The sequence below is a fragment of the Ascaphus truei genome, chromosome 8, assembly GCF_040206685.1.
Source record: "Ascaphus truei isolate aAscTru1 chromosome 8, aAscTru1.hap1, whole genome shotgun sequence".
In the NCBI taxonomy this organism is placed as follows: domain Eukaryota; kingdom Metazoa; phylum Chordata; class Amphibia; order Anura; family Ascaphidae; genus Ascaphus; species Ascaphus truei.
Window position 1 is genome coordinate 74,577,601 of NC_134490.1, and position 15,259 is coordinate 74,592,859.

General features: G+C 41.9%; 1 protein-coding gene across 3 annotated transcripts in view; it reads left to right on the forward strand.

Moving 5' to 3' along the window:
• The window catches only part of ADGRA1 (adhesion G protein-coupled receptor A1), a 692,353-nt gene that overhangs the window by 30,247 nt on the left and 646,847 nt on the right, over nt 1-15,259 (forward strand). The gene's annotated exons all lie outside the window — the stretch shown is intronic.

The following is a 15,259-nucleotide window of genomic DNA, read 5'->3' on the forward strand; positions in this document are numbered from 1 at the left end:
AAATGTATATACAACACGAAATGATATTTAAAAAGTATACCACTTAAAATAAATCTAATGGCTTAAGGGACTGTGCTATATAAAGCCTGGTGATACTGTGAGTAAACAAAGACTCCTGAGGAGCCTAATTGGCGAAACGCGTTGATTCCAGTTGAGTGTGCGGAGGAGATGGAAAGATCACCCTGTGGAGAAAGAGCCTGTTACCGGAGGTTCCGGAAGTGATGTCCGACGCCGGGAGAGAGAGCCGGTTTGTTGAGGGTGATCGGGGCACCACTGATACAGTTGCAGATCCATCATATTATTGCACAATGCTTGTTTGATGCGGATATATCTGAGTGGGATAACATTATGGTATTGCTGCCTTTCTGTTTAATTTTGAGTGAACTACTGAAAACGTATCCAGGAATACAGAGGAGCTGTGTAAAGCCATAGGAGATTGATAAATGACAGTTATCACTGACCCTATGTGAGTGCTTATGCCTGTATTGGGATTTTTCACGTTTTTGTATGGTTATGAACTTCATTATAGAAATGTTCTTACTGTAACTATTTTTGGGTTGATTTTTCTGCGCTTCCCACGTCCAAGAGACATTTTGCTACAGTAGATTAAACACACAGGTCGGAGCTGCAATATTTTTTGTAAAAAAACCCGCTGTTTTATATATATAAAAAAATCTGAGAAATTGTTTGAATGATTTTTACTCAGTACTAATCACAGTTACTATCACTAATTCAATTATACACACAATGGTTATTTGTATTTGTAATGGTTATTGAACCTACCTGTCTTTCTAACTATCGACCTGTCTCCCTCCTGCCTTTTGCCTCTAAACTCCTTGAACGTCTTGTATTTTCTCGCTTGCTCCATTTTTTCAACACCTATTCTCTCCTAGACCCTCTACAATCTGGTTTCCGCACTGCTCACTCCACCGAAACAGCCCTCACTAAAATAACTGACAACCTCCATGCTGCCAAAGACAGAGGTCATTACACTCTGCTCATATTACTCAACCTCTCCGCACCATTTGACACCGTGGACCACCCTCTTCTCCTTCACATTCTCCATACTTTTGTTATTCGGAACAAAGCTCTATCCTGGATCTCATCCTACCTCTCCCATCGTACTTTCAGTGTCTCTTCTGCTAACACCTCCTCCATTGATCTCTCTGTGGGGGTACCCCAGGGCTCTGTCCTGGGATCTCTTCTCTTTTCTCTGTACACACTCTCTCTAGGTGACCTAATAACATATTTTGGGTTTAAATATCACCTCTATGCTGACGACACACAAATATACTTTTCAACACCCGACCTTACACCTGCTGTTCAAACCAAAGTTTCTGAATGTCTCTCTGCCATATCATCCTGGATTGCCCTCCGCCACCATAAACTCAACATGGCTAAAACAGAGCTCCTCATACTTCCTCCCAAACCTGGCCCTACTACCTCCTTCCACATTACTGTTGGAACTACGATCATTCACCTAGGGGTCACACTCGACTCCTCTCTCACATTCGCCCCTCACATTCAAAACATTTCTAAAACCTGGTGCTTTTTCCTCCGCAATATGACAAAGATACGCCCTTTCCTCTGTAGCTCGACTGCTAAAACTCTGACTCAGGCCCTCTTTCTCTCCCGTCTTGATTACTGTAACCTCCTGCTGTCCGGCCTTCCTGCCTCTCACCTGTCTCCCCTACAATCTATCCTAAACGCTGCTGCCAGAGTCATGCTACTCTTTCCTAGATCCGTCTCAGCATCTCCCCTCATGAAATCCCTCTCCTGGCTTCCGATCAAATCCCGCATCTCACACTCCATTCTTCTCCTCACTTTTAAAGCTTTACACTCTTCTGCCCCTCCTTACATCTCAGCCCTAATTTCTCGTTATGCACCATCCAGACTCTTGCGTTCTTCTCAAGGATGTCTTCTTTCTACCCCTTTGTATCTAAAGCTCTCTCCCGCTTTAAACCTTTTTCACTGACTGCCCCACACCTCTGGAATGCCCTTCCCCTCAATTCCCGACTAGCACCCTCTCTATTCACCTTTAAGACCCAACTTAAGACACATCTGCTTAAAGAAGCATATGAATAGCACTGTGGCTATTCTGAACACATGGCACATAAAGCTTGGCCCCCTGCAGACGCACTTCCGAGAACTCCCTCCTACTGTCTCTGTACGTTCTCCCTACCTACCAATTAGACTGTAAGCTCCTCGGGGCAGGGACTCCTCTTCCTTAATGTTACTTTTATGTCTAAAGCACTTATTCCCATGATCTGTTATTTATATTATCTATTATTTATTTGATTACCGCATGTATTACTGCTGTGAAGCGCTATGTACATTAATGGCGCTATATAAATAAAGACATACAATACAATTTCATTACATTTTCACAAACTTCATACTGGTAGTAGCGCTTCTAATCTTTGGGTATTATACTGCTCCTCTGATTAGTACCCATGGAGTTTGGTACTTTTCTGGTGGTGAAAAAGGACAGTCTGTACATTTTCTAGAATTTGAGTATAGGGCAACTGTACAGCTCATATACTGTATTTGGGCATTGCAAGCTGGAATATTTCTCCAAATTAAAAGTCAAAATGATGCAATGGTATTCCAATGCGCAAGCCTCTGCTGCTAAAAACTCTGCATCAAAGATAGGAAACAAGATGAACAAATGTATACATGTGATGATGGGGTGTGTTGACACAAGTGAAAATTGTTGCTCCATGGTCTGGAGCCAGTTGCATCATCTTGATACATATCACATTTAAAGCAGCAAAACGTGTGAAATCTTATGTTTTTGTTTTAAATAAATCAGTTTGAGTTGCAAACTGTAACAGAAGATAATGTTACCTTAGTAATATCAGGATACATTGAAGTGGCTGAGTTACACTGACATGTATTATTTTATTAAATAAATCAGTTCTGTCATATTAGATAATACTTACTACATTTTTTTTTTAAATCGACTCTTGATGCCATTTTTAATGAGTTTTAATGTACTGTGCATCCTTTTGATTTCTATAGCAGGTTTAACACACCTCCCCAGTAGTGCAAGATCTTTGCAACAATTTCCTTTGTGATCATTTGTTGTCAATATTCTCTGCAGTTTGACCTGCAAACTGAAACAATAGATAGTTACCATAGTAATATAAGGATACATTGTAGCTACTGAGTTACACTGACTGAAGGATTAATTAAAACTGAAAGGCGGCCGTTATGCTATGCACACAAATAGGATTTTTACCGATTTTATAACAGGAGCAGTGGTGTAGCTAGACATGCGCGGGCCCCCGGGCAAATTTTTTTTCAGGGCCCCATTAATATAAATACTGACTGCAATTTTTTTCTCCCTTCCACCATCCTCTCCCTGATCCTCATCATCTCTCCCCTTCCCCATCATAATCATCTCTCCCTCTCCTCGTCTCTCCCCCACATCCTCCTCATCATCTCTCCTCCTCACCATCAGAATCATCTCTCCCTCTCCTCGTCTCTCCCCCACATCCTCCTCATCATCTCTCCCCCTCACCATCAGAATCATCTCTCCCTCTCCTCGTCTCTCCCCCACATCCTCCTCATCATCTCTGCCCCTCACCATCAGAATCATCTCTCTCTCCTCGTCTCTCCCCCACATCCTCATCATCTCTCCCCCAAATCTATCCCCATCCTCCTCCTCCTCTCCCATCGTCATCATCATCATCACCTCTCCCCCACCTCTCTCTCTGTTCTCTCTCTGTTCTCTCTCTGTTCTCTCTCCTCCTCCCCCCCCCCCCCCCCGCGCCTACCTGTGGTTGGTCCGATGTTAAACAGAAGCTGGCAGAGGAATCAGCAGCTGTTACAGAGCAGGGGAGGAGCGCGCTCTTGTGGTCTGACCCGGAAGTGTTTCTTACTTCCGGTGTCTGCTGCTTGAGCATACTCCTCCCCTGCTGTCCTGCTCTGTAACAGGTGCTGATTCCTCTGCCAGCTTCTGTTTAACCCGCATACCATCTTCCCCCCACCTGTCTGAAGAGAGCGATGGACCACCAACAGGTGGGGTGGGAGGAGAGCAGTCCCCCCAAGAGCGCTGGCCCCCCGGGCTGCTCGGTCTATAGCTGCGCCCCTGAACAGGCGCACCAAATGATTACCAGCTTAGGTAATGATGTTGAATTATACATTACCCGATGCTTTACATATAAAAATAAGAAAAAATGGAATGTAGTATTGCTGCTTTAATAATGAAGTAACCATCCTAATCCCTCACTAACAGGGATCCCATATATTCACTGCCAAGATGTCTATTTGGGGCGAGAGAATGCCAATTTATATACAACAGCGCTGTTTTCTAACTTGCTCTGAGATGCCCAGGAGTGCTGACCTTTAACCATAGCCTTTCCTTGAAGTATATTCTGATTCCTGTAATACACACTGCAGTTGGCTTTGAGCTTCAGTGTTAACTTTTTCAGTGGAGCAGAGAATGTTTGGGTAGAATGACAGTATCTGGCTATAACTCAGCGTAGCATAACTGACATTCACATACGCATTACTGCAGCCATGGTGATATTTCCAAAGGCTGCATTTTGGTTTAATAAATATTTACTGTAACTCCTACTGTATGTTTGATGTCTCAGAAGAAGAGGATTTTAGATGGAAATTCTGCCCACTGGTCATTATGGATTTAGTTTATTCTCTTAACAGAAAGATCTCAATGAGTCATGCAGCAAGGCTGAGACATACTGTATCAATCACAAAGATATTTTTTCTGGGTGCCAATTTAGCTCCCACTTACCTCCCTGCGGGGCGCCATAAATGAGCACTCACACCCCAAAACCCGTTACACTACACCCCAATTACACTGGCAGCACCAGGATTAATGTAATGGTTTACACTATAAATATGGGGAAGGGGAAAGGATAGGGAAGAGGAGGGACAGGGAAGGCTAACGCATCAGCTGAAGTACATGAAGAGGTAAGTAGTCAGATAGTTAAAGATCGTGTCTGGTGCAAAAGGGGACAAAGGGATACACAGACAAACAAACAAAAAGGTTCCCCCTGAATGCACTCAGATCGACCTAATTGATATGATGTAATGAATTAAAATAATTTAATATATCAGCAATCAATATAAAATAGTAGTTGTACAGAGGGGTGTGGTAAACAAGTCCAAGACCACCCCCAAATTACATACCAAATGTGTTAACGTTTTAACCGTATGACGTACATACACGGAAAAAAGGTAAGGAAGAAAAACACTGCACCTAAATATACTGGCATATAGCCTCGGTCTATAAATGTCTCTCAACGCCTGCAGAACTAAGTACAAACTTACAGTGAGGAAGCACTTTTATCTAATAAACCGGCAGTCTCAGATAATGTAAAACTGTCGATACTGAATCTGGAGGAGAAGATTCCTTGAGAGGTAATAATTAAAATACCTATAAGTACTGAAAGCAAGGAGTAATCAGACCAGTAAAATGTAATAATATATGTGCAGAGTTCAGCGTGAAGTCACAGTAACAACACTCCCATTTGAATCTGTATGTTCAGCATGGTGGGGTGGAAAAGACAACTAGCAAGGGTGTAAAATCCTGGAATAAGGGCTAGCACAAAGTGTGCAAATGTATAGCCCTGAGGCACGGTTCGCAGACCGTATCAAGTTATAGCCTCATAACTAGGAGTACTTTATTAGGCATAAACTTATATAATAAGGAAAATGTCTCAGTAGTGATATAATAAAGTCTCAACACTTATAGTATATTCAGCTAGTGTCTGTTACCACATAATAATTGTAACCTAGAAACATATACAGTAGTAATGGTTCCATGGGAACACACACGCTGACATTAAACAGAAAACTCCACTTAGATGAGCCTCATATTAAAGTATATATACGGCACACATTGTAGCAGTCTCAATGAACAGAAAATAACGCTACATATATTGTATCAATCTCAATAGGTAGCGATTGCCCATTTGGTGTGTAGTACCAGTTAAATCCTAAGACACCCCTCATAATGCATTAAAGCAGAAACATAACACAAAAGGGCTATTCACACGATATACTTAGCTTGATAGATAGTACTTCATGCTGAATCATGTAGCCCATAAGCCAATATATAAACAGAAAAAAGAGAAGAAAGTTCGATTTAATCACCCAGCGTCCTCAACTGATTGGGACACCTCCAATGAGGAGAGTGATGGTGGCGAGCGCAGGGAACCAGGACGAATTGAACCCTCCAGGGTCGTTTTTTTAGACCAGGACCCCCGCTACCCACTACCCCAAGATCAAGTAAGACCAGAAGAGGCAAGGTGGGGTGGGTTGCGAGACAGAGACACCTGGAGTTACAGGGGGGGACCAAGGAGACAATCTCGTCGACGCAGATAGTAGATACTATTACTGATTTTGGTCAAGTTGTGAATTTATCCATTATTATCCTCAGTGAGGATCAGATGGCGGTCCTGCAAAAGGGACTTTCTTTCTCACCCACTGAGGATTTTATTACATTTGACTGGATAAAATCCTGATAATAACCTATCACCTGAGATCAGACTCCAAAAGACTATTCATGGTCCCAAGACTCAACAAAGTATCCGGACGTTCCTCCTTCTCCTACCGTGCACCCCAAAACTGGAACAACCTACCAGAGAGTCTCATATCCACCACCAGCTTAAGTTCTTTCAAATCTAAGGCTGTCTCACACTTTAATCTGGTCTGTAACTGTTTCATACGCTCATAATATATATTTTCTTTAACTGTGCATGCAATGTCTTGTATATAATGTATACCTTGTTCATTTATGTAACTGTATTTGTAACCATGTATTATTTTGTTTTACTCTGTGCCCAGGACATACTTGAAAACGAGAGGTAACTCTCAATGTATTACTTCCTGGTAAAATATTTTATAAATAAATAAATAAATAAAAGACACATATCTGTTCGGACGCAAACTTTTATTACATAAATTCTTCAAAAGAAGGGCACAAAACCAGCTAAGGGCAGTAGGGCAGGAAGATTTTGACGATCAGTACTTAGAAAACATCAGTAACCTAGCAGCTCTAGAGGAAGAGAGCCTAAGGACTCCTGGCGAGGGTCCTTTCTCTACCCTGAAACCCAAATCTAAGTTCACACCCGCCCTAGATATCTGTCCTAATGTTGCCACGTTTCTCAGGTTAGTTACCGCTGACCTGGAACGTCTGAGGCCAAGATCACCTCTTACAAACTTAAGTTGCTCCGAAAGGCAGGCTTTGTCAGAGTTACGAACCAACTCTCTTATTACGATTAAACCCTCTGATAAGGGGGGAAACGTTGTAATTATGAACACCACCGACTACGTTAAGGAAAATCTACGTTTACTTTCTGACAGAAATTGCTATGCACTCTTGAGAACTGACCCGACGATCACTTACATGCGTGACTTAAAATTGATCCTAGACCAGGGCATTTATACTAAGGCCCTCTCGAAGAGAGAGAGTGAGGCACTCCTCAATAGAACGCCTAGGATGGCCACTTTCTATTCCCTCCCCAAGATACACAAAAGTCTAGATGCCCCCCCTGGACGCCCCATTGTTTCAGGAATTTCTAACTTGACGGAACAATGTAGCATATATGTGGATCAGGTCCTTCGCCCTTTCGTGACTTCGCTGCCCTCTTACCTGAGGGATACGAAGGACGTATTAAATAGACTCAAGGATATGTTAATTGATGAGGATACATTGCTTATCAGCCTGGATGTAGAATCCTTATATACCTCAATAATACACGATAGGGGCATCCATGCAGTAGAGTACTACCTTCAAACACGAGGTTGTGAATTTAGTAATCATAACATACTAGTGGTGGACTTATTACGGTTCATCCTTACTCACAACCTCTTTGGTTTTGACGGTAAGATGTATCACCAGCTCCGTGGCACAGCCATGGGGACCGCCTGCGCCCCCACCTACGCGAATCTTTACCTTGGGTGGTGGGAGGCGGAGGTGGTCTTCCAGGAGCAATATCGTCTGTATACCTCGCACATTGTATTGTGGGCGAGGTATATATACTTTAATATGAGGCTCATCTAAGTGGAGTTTTCTGTTTAATGTCAGCGTGTGTGTTCCCATGGAACCATTACTATATGTTTCTAGGTTACAATTATTATGTGGTAACAGACACTAGCTGAATATACTATAAGTGTTGAGACTTTATTATATCACTACTGAGACATTTTCCTTATTATATAAGTTTATGCCTAATAAAGTACTCCTAGTTATGAGGCTATAACTTGATACGGTCTGCGAACCGTGCCTCAGGGCTATACATTTGCACACTTTGTGCTAGCCCTTATTCCAGGATTTTACACCCTTGCTAGTTGTCTTTTCCACCCCACCATGCTGAACATACAGATTCAATTGGGAGTGTTGTTACTGTGACTTCACGCTGAACTCTGCACATATATTATTACATTTTACTGGTCTGATTACTCCTTGCTTTCAGTACTTATAGGTATTTTAATTATTACCTCTCAAGGAATCTTCTCCTCCAGATTCAGTATCGACAGTTTTACATTATCTGAGACTGCCGGTTTATTAGATAAAAGTGCTTCCTCACTGTAAGTTTGTACTTAGTTCTGCAGGCGTTGAGAGACATTTATAGACCGAGGCTATATGCCAGTATATTTAGGTGCAGTGTTTTTCTTCCTTACCTTTTTTCCGTGTATGTACGTCATACGGTTAAAACGTTAACACATTTGGTATGTAATTTGGGGGTGGTCTTGGACTTGTTTACCACACCCCTCTGTACAACTACTATTTTATATTGATTGCTGATATATTAAATTATTTTAATTCATTACATCATATCAATTAGGTTGATCTGAGTGCATTCAGGGGGAACCTTTTTGTTTGTTTTTTTTTTGTCTGTAATGGTTTACACTTCAGGAGTCCTCGTCCCCCTTATACTGGGAAAAATATGAAATTAAAGCAAAAACCCAAGTTGGTATAACGTGTCCGAAAATGCAGTCAATCTCTTTAAAAAGGTTCTATTATGGCTCAAAGACATGACATTCCTTATTTAATATTACAAAAAGCGTACAAGGCTTATTACAGAAAAAAGGATTGCAACAACATACATTATATAGATGTAGACTGTTTAAAATGAAAACCGTGAATGATATTAGATCCTTCAAGGGGCCATGAAATAAGTAATATTGAAAGCCACGTGTTCAGGTATAATACACCTCTGGGTGGATTCTTACTATGGGTTCTCAAATCCCATTTTTTAAACACACAGGGGCTTATTCTGTAAGGTGTGAGAAGCGCAGATGACGCACTCTTGCAGGAAAAGCCCTATTAAATTCAATGGGACTTTCCATGCAGTAGCACGTCATCTGTGCTTATCACACCTTACAGAATAAGCCCCACAATCTTCCATTTGTGACAAAAGCCAGATGTCTTTGTGAGTGTGTCTTATCTCATATTTGTCACTGACTTCCCTGTGTCACTTTTATTGCTGGCTTTTTCCGGGAAAGGGGGGATTTTAAATTAATTTGAGATTATACAGTAAAATATCCCATAAGCATCAGAGTAATGATACCAAGACCTTGGCATTCAGAGACGCGTGACGAATACATAGACACCGCCTTGTGATAGTACTACTAGTACTACTACTACTACCTAGTATAGTACTACTGGTACCCTTGAGAGGGAAACTAAGGCCTCGGGCATGGTGCCTCGGGCCGCGCTGATCCGCGCTCCTGCTCTGCCTCGCCTGCTCAAACTGGAGCTTTTTTGTGTCCTGGCAGGCGAGGCAGTGAGCGCGCTTTGGGGCGGGGCGGAGGCGGGGCAAAGGCGTGGTGGAGGCGGAACGGAGGCGTGGCAGGTGTTGGGGCTAGTCCCTCGCTCCCATTGGATGTGAGAGGTCACGTGACCGCTCTTCCGCTTCCCTGAGAGGTAAATTTGCCTGTCTGCTCAGAATTTCTCAGCCTCCGCACACATGCGGAAGCGTGCAGAAGCAGCTGCTAAAGCTGCGCTGATGACAGATGCAGGAGGTAAGTGCATCTGCTCAGCGCGGCTCAGCACGGCCTAATTATCTGCTATTTGCAACACATATATCTTCTCACATTTCCTATCAATAACATTGTGTACTTTTGCCTTTTTTTTTTTTTTTTAATTTATACTTGATATTATTATTATGGGTTGTATCAGATATGAATTATTACAGAATGTGAATCTGTAATGATAACTAACCGAGTGTCCCCTCTGCCACCTCTGAGTTTGCTGGACAGGGAAGGTCTCAGGAATTTACAACGCCCTTGGAAGCTTGCCCCGGCAGATAGAATAATATCTGTGGTATATCTGTAAACTGTAACATGTCTTAAAGCAGCAGTCCAAGCTTTAATATTTGCATCAATACAATCCATACAATAAGTAATTAGCTAAGTTGCTAATTGATCCATTCTCCTGTGATCGATCAGCGAAGATTCGGCTTGGGGGTGCACTAAATGGCACCCTGAAATCTGTGGGTCCATGGCAAATACATAGCACCATAAGCCAGGGGTCATGTACTGTAACATGCAAAAGTTAAAATGACCCCTGCTTTCCACTTTCATATTCCCTTTGCCCCAGACTCCTGAAACTTTCTGAGTGTAAGTTTTAGGTAAGGTATTTGGGTAGAAATGCAAATATTTTGTTTGCAGGAGTTCGGGGGCCAAAGTTACCCCTAATTCTCCCCGGCGTGCAGGCATGGTTTGCCGGTACGCGGGTGGAATTACACCAGGGCTGCCCAGTGTCCCTCATACTCCTGGTTTTCGAGCCCAGATATCCCAGTCCTATGTCCCTCACAGATATGGGTCTCCCCAAGGCATATCTTTTATTAAACTATATTTTTGTTGTGTTGCTGCATTTACTATAAATGTCTATTCAGTCAGCCCGGGCATCCATAGAGGTGCCGGGAAGGACACTCTGGTCTGCCAGACTCGGTGGAGCCTGCCCAGTAGGTGGCAATGGGTTGACTGGGGGAAGCCGCAGAATGTCGGCGCGTTTCCCGTTGGTCAATCCGTATGTCCCGCCCATAGGGCATCCCGAGCCAACTTGGCACACAGCCCCCAATGACATCAGCCAAAGGACGAGCCCCTATTCCTATTGGCTAGTGGGATGGAATTCCCACACTCTGATTGATTGGTCGCTCCTCCTTCCTCCATGCTGAACATAGAACAGCGGAGGGTATGTAAGGAGGAAGCCGATTCAGAGAACCAGACCATCTAGTGACTTGTGTTGATGAAGCGCGGGGGGCTTTTCAAAGTTGCTCTTCACGAATAGCAGAGCAACCGGCTTCGTTTTGAAGCTAGGAAAGCCTGCCCTGCAGAGACTACGTCAGGTGTCAGGACCAAGTTCTGTGAATTGAACGTAGCGGTTGCAGGTAGGATCTTTAACCGTAAAGAGGACCAGGAATAAACTTAAATTGGTTCTACTACCTTGTTTTGCCTAGTGAATGATCCGGTATATATTTTTAAAAAGTCCTGGTCTCCGGTGACCAGGACCAAAGATGCAAAGTTCTGTGGGGCAGATCACGTGACCAGTCAGTCACTAGATAGAATTGGTGCACCGCTAGTGAGCGGGCAGGGCTCAAAAAGGGGTGTACAAGAGCCTGTTTCAGAAGAGGAAGGGGATGCGACTTTGTAAATGGTTGCTATAGAAACAAGAAATGCTTGTTACATTATACAATAAAAATGTCATTCAGAGTTGTGTGTGTTTTTTTTACTGCTACAAGTATTTTCTCATAATACAGAACTGATTTATTAAAAAACCACACATAGGATATTGCTTGGTCTGCAGCTTTAATGCATGGTGTTTTTAATCATTCTATTGCCGCTCAAGTCATGGATGTTCCCTCTTAAACACGCCAGTGGCGACCCTTCCCCTTCCAGTTCCGTCAGCTGGGGGTGGCGGTGGTCATGTGATCACTGCTGAAACAATCACATGACCACAAATGCCAGAGGTTCGGTGCCACTGACAAGATTAAGGTCAAAGTAATATGAGGCAAAGAAAATGAAATGAATCTGCCGCTACCTTTCTCCACAAAATATTGATGGAATAAAAAGATTCTCACAATTGAATGTTGTTATTGAATGTATTTATTTAGCTGGGTTATACTAATCTAGTATGATATCTACATTTGCTGAGAGTCAGTGCAAACTAGACATGTTATAGCAACTGAACAAATTGAGTTCTAGTCTCATCCGATGAGCAGATTTTTGAGTTGATCAACAAGCTGTCAATCTTCCTTATTTTTAGTTTTACATCTGAATTTATTACATTATACATTTTCCCTTGGGAAGTATCTTGAATTCTAATAAATATTAAAGTCTGTAATTTTAACATGGAAGCTTCGGATTTCATTCTTCTATTAGTCAAATGTATTCATATTACACTTGCAAAAATTGAAGTGGTTTTTCTCCAATCTCACAAGCTACTGTAGTCCCTGAAAGTGGAAGCTGACAGGCAGCGCTATTGGGTGTGGAGACAAATCATTCCAGTTATAACACTCTCCGCAGAACCATACCGTAGCACAACAGGGAGGGAGGATTTTAGGAAAACGTACTGTACATTATACAATCACATTGCAAAAAAGGATGATTCATGTTCCGAATACTTTTAGAAACGCCGTTAAATGTTTTATAACCCAAACTTGATACTATTGAATCTGCAATCAGTAAACAGCTTGATATTTCTGTGCCTAAAATACCATAATATAGGTTTTGAATATCAACGTAAAAGACAGTTAAGAGCACTCCTAAATATATTGTTTAGCGCAAGATATAATGCATTTAAGCGGCAATTCAAGCGGGTGATTTCGCTCCCCCCCATTTGTGTTTATTTTTTTTACATAGCATTGAAGCAAGGGGTCTCTGGAGCTGGAGATACTTACCTCCGTAGTGGGGGCAGGTAGCCGCTCCACTCGGCTAGCAGGGTTCACGTAATGGCGGAGGTTCGAAGCTCCCGCGCCCTGTGGGCCAATAGGAAGCTGTGATGTCATCAGGTGAAGCTTCCTATTGGACCACGTGATGCGGGAGCTTTAAACTTTGCCAAGATACCAGCACCCCCTTTTGGAGGTCTGTATCTCAGGAAGCAGGGGGCCCCCCGGAGCTGACATTAATACCTATATTTAGAAAAAATAATAATTAAAAAAGCGCAAGAATTTCTCATTTCAAAAACATGTACGGCACTCCCAAGGAAAGGACATCGTGCGACAGTGTTCATGCATAGCAGCACATTACATCTCATCCACAGTGACCAGCGATGGATAGAACAAAACCTTTGTCATGTTAAATATGATTTTCCAGTGTGCTATTAAACCAGGGGTGGCCAACTCCAGTCCTCAAGAGCTACCAACAGCCCAGCTTTTCAGGATATCCCTGCTTCAGCACAGGTGGTGCAGTCTTTGATAGAGCTACTGATTGAGCCACATGTGCTGAAACAACAGGGATATCCTGAAAAGCTGACCTGTTAGTAACTCTTGAGGACTGGAGTTGGCTACCCCTGTATTAAATAAGGTGATCTTTCTTTTGTATAATGGGCTGTGCAGTTGTTTCAGACAGAAACATTAGAGCCTGTGTCTACATTTATCATTTGTAGGAGTTTTACTTGCAAAGATAATTGGCCAAATTCATTACTGTACACTGATGGTCATGGTACAGTGTGTCACCTCGACAAATTTTCACAAAAAAATTGTAATGTAAAGTATTTCTTTCATTATTACAGACATTAAAATGCGTAGTTTACGCATACACTAAATTGTTAGAGATGACCTTGGATTAAAAAACAAATATAAAAATACAAATATAAATGAATAGCATGCTTTTTTATATTAACATCCCTGTGCAAGAAAGCTATTCATGCTTTACAAGTTTAGTGTCATTAGGAAACTCATAATTGCTTATATATATCATACCTGTATATGCTTTAAAAAGTATTAGCTAATACTGTCTGCATGTATATTTAACTCCTAATGTAATTTTTAATAATTTTTTTAATGTACTGATTATTCTTTGGTTGCTACAGCAACCATTTTGAAAGTCATATCCACTTCCTCTTTTGAAATTGGCTCTCACATACACCTTTTTTGAGCTCTTACCTTTGTCAACAAAGTATCACAAACAGATCAGCAGACTGTCTATTACTCGGAAAGCTAAAAGGGAGAGGAGGGTAATTGATGATCAACTAATTTGGCACCTAGTTATCCAGGATAGATAATATAAATTCAAGTGATCTGAAGGGGTGCAAAACTGTGAATTAGTGAATATCTACAGAAAAGGGGCAAATGAGATATGCTCCTGCAAAGAATTCACTTGTTGCACACCATAAAATGAAAACCTAGCATTTACTAAATTCAAATAAAACATAGATCACTGTGTTTTAATCTAAACAGTCTTGAAAAAAATATGATAGTAGGGTAAAGTTGTAATGGTAAGAAACATGATTCAATAGCGGTCACGCTTAAGATAATAGGTAAATTAGAGGAGCATATGTTGCTAGGAGCTTGAGAGTGAAGTAATAAACTTAAATTAAGGTGAACAACTACCACAATAGGGGGACAATGGACTATGAGAATATATATCGCAGCAGGCAGCGGATGCTGAGATTCATGTATAGATCAGTGAAATCCAAAATAAGATCACCTTTTTCTCTTACCTTCTCCTGCTGCTGCTCATCTCCGGCGTCATCTTCTTCAACGAGGCGTCACCATGCAGATACCAAATACGAACCGGCGCCTTAGAATAAGCCGATAGAAATGTCCAATGGGCTTCCAAGTATGGAAATAAACTTGAATGAGAAGTTCAATCCAGCAGCTCTGAACTAACGCGATGGATCCGTGGAGATACGTCCCGTGATATGTGGGAATTAAACACAAAAGAAAATCAGAGTGTATCCTGCTGGCATAACTGAACTACACATAACATACAGACTCACCACATAAATAGGCAAACGAAAAACTAACACACCACCAACAAAACACTACAAACAAACATATAAATAAGGAGTAACAAAAACTATACAAAACGGCTGAAAACGACGCTAATTTATTTAAAAGATTAGAAAAACAGTAAAAATACTACAATTGGGATAGCGTGATGCAGCTGGTCTGGTTGGAAAACCCAGAATCTTACACACAGCAAATACAGAGTAAACAGGCAAATAGCGCTGAAGCAGGGAGATTGTGGCTTTCTCCTCCGTTGCAGGGGGACATCTGCAGATGTGCTCCAACGCTGCCCACACACTCCGGGAACCGATGCTCTGGTGCAGGGGCAG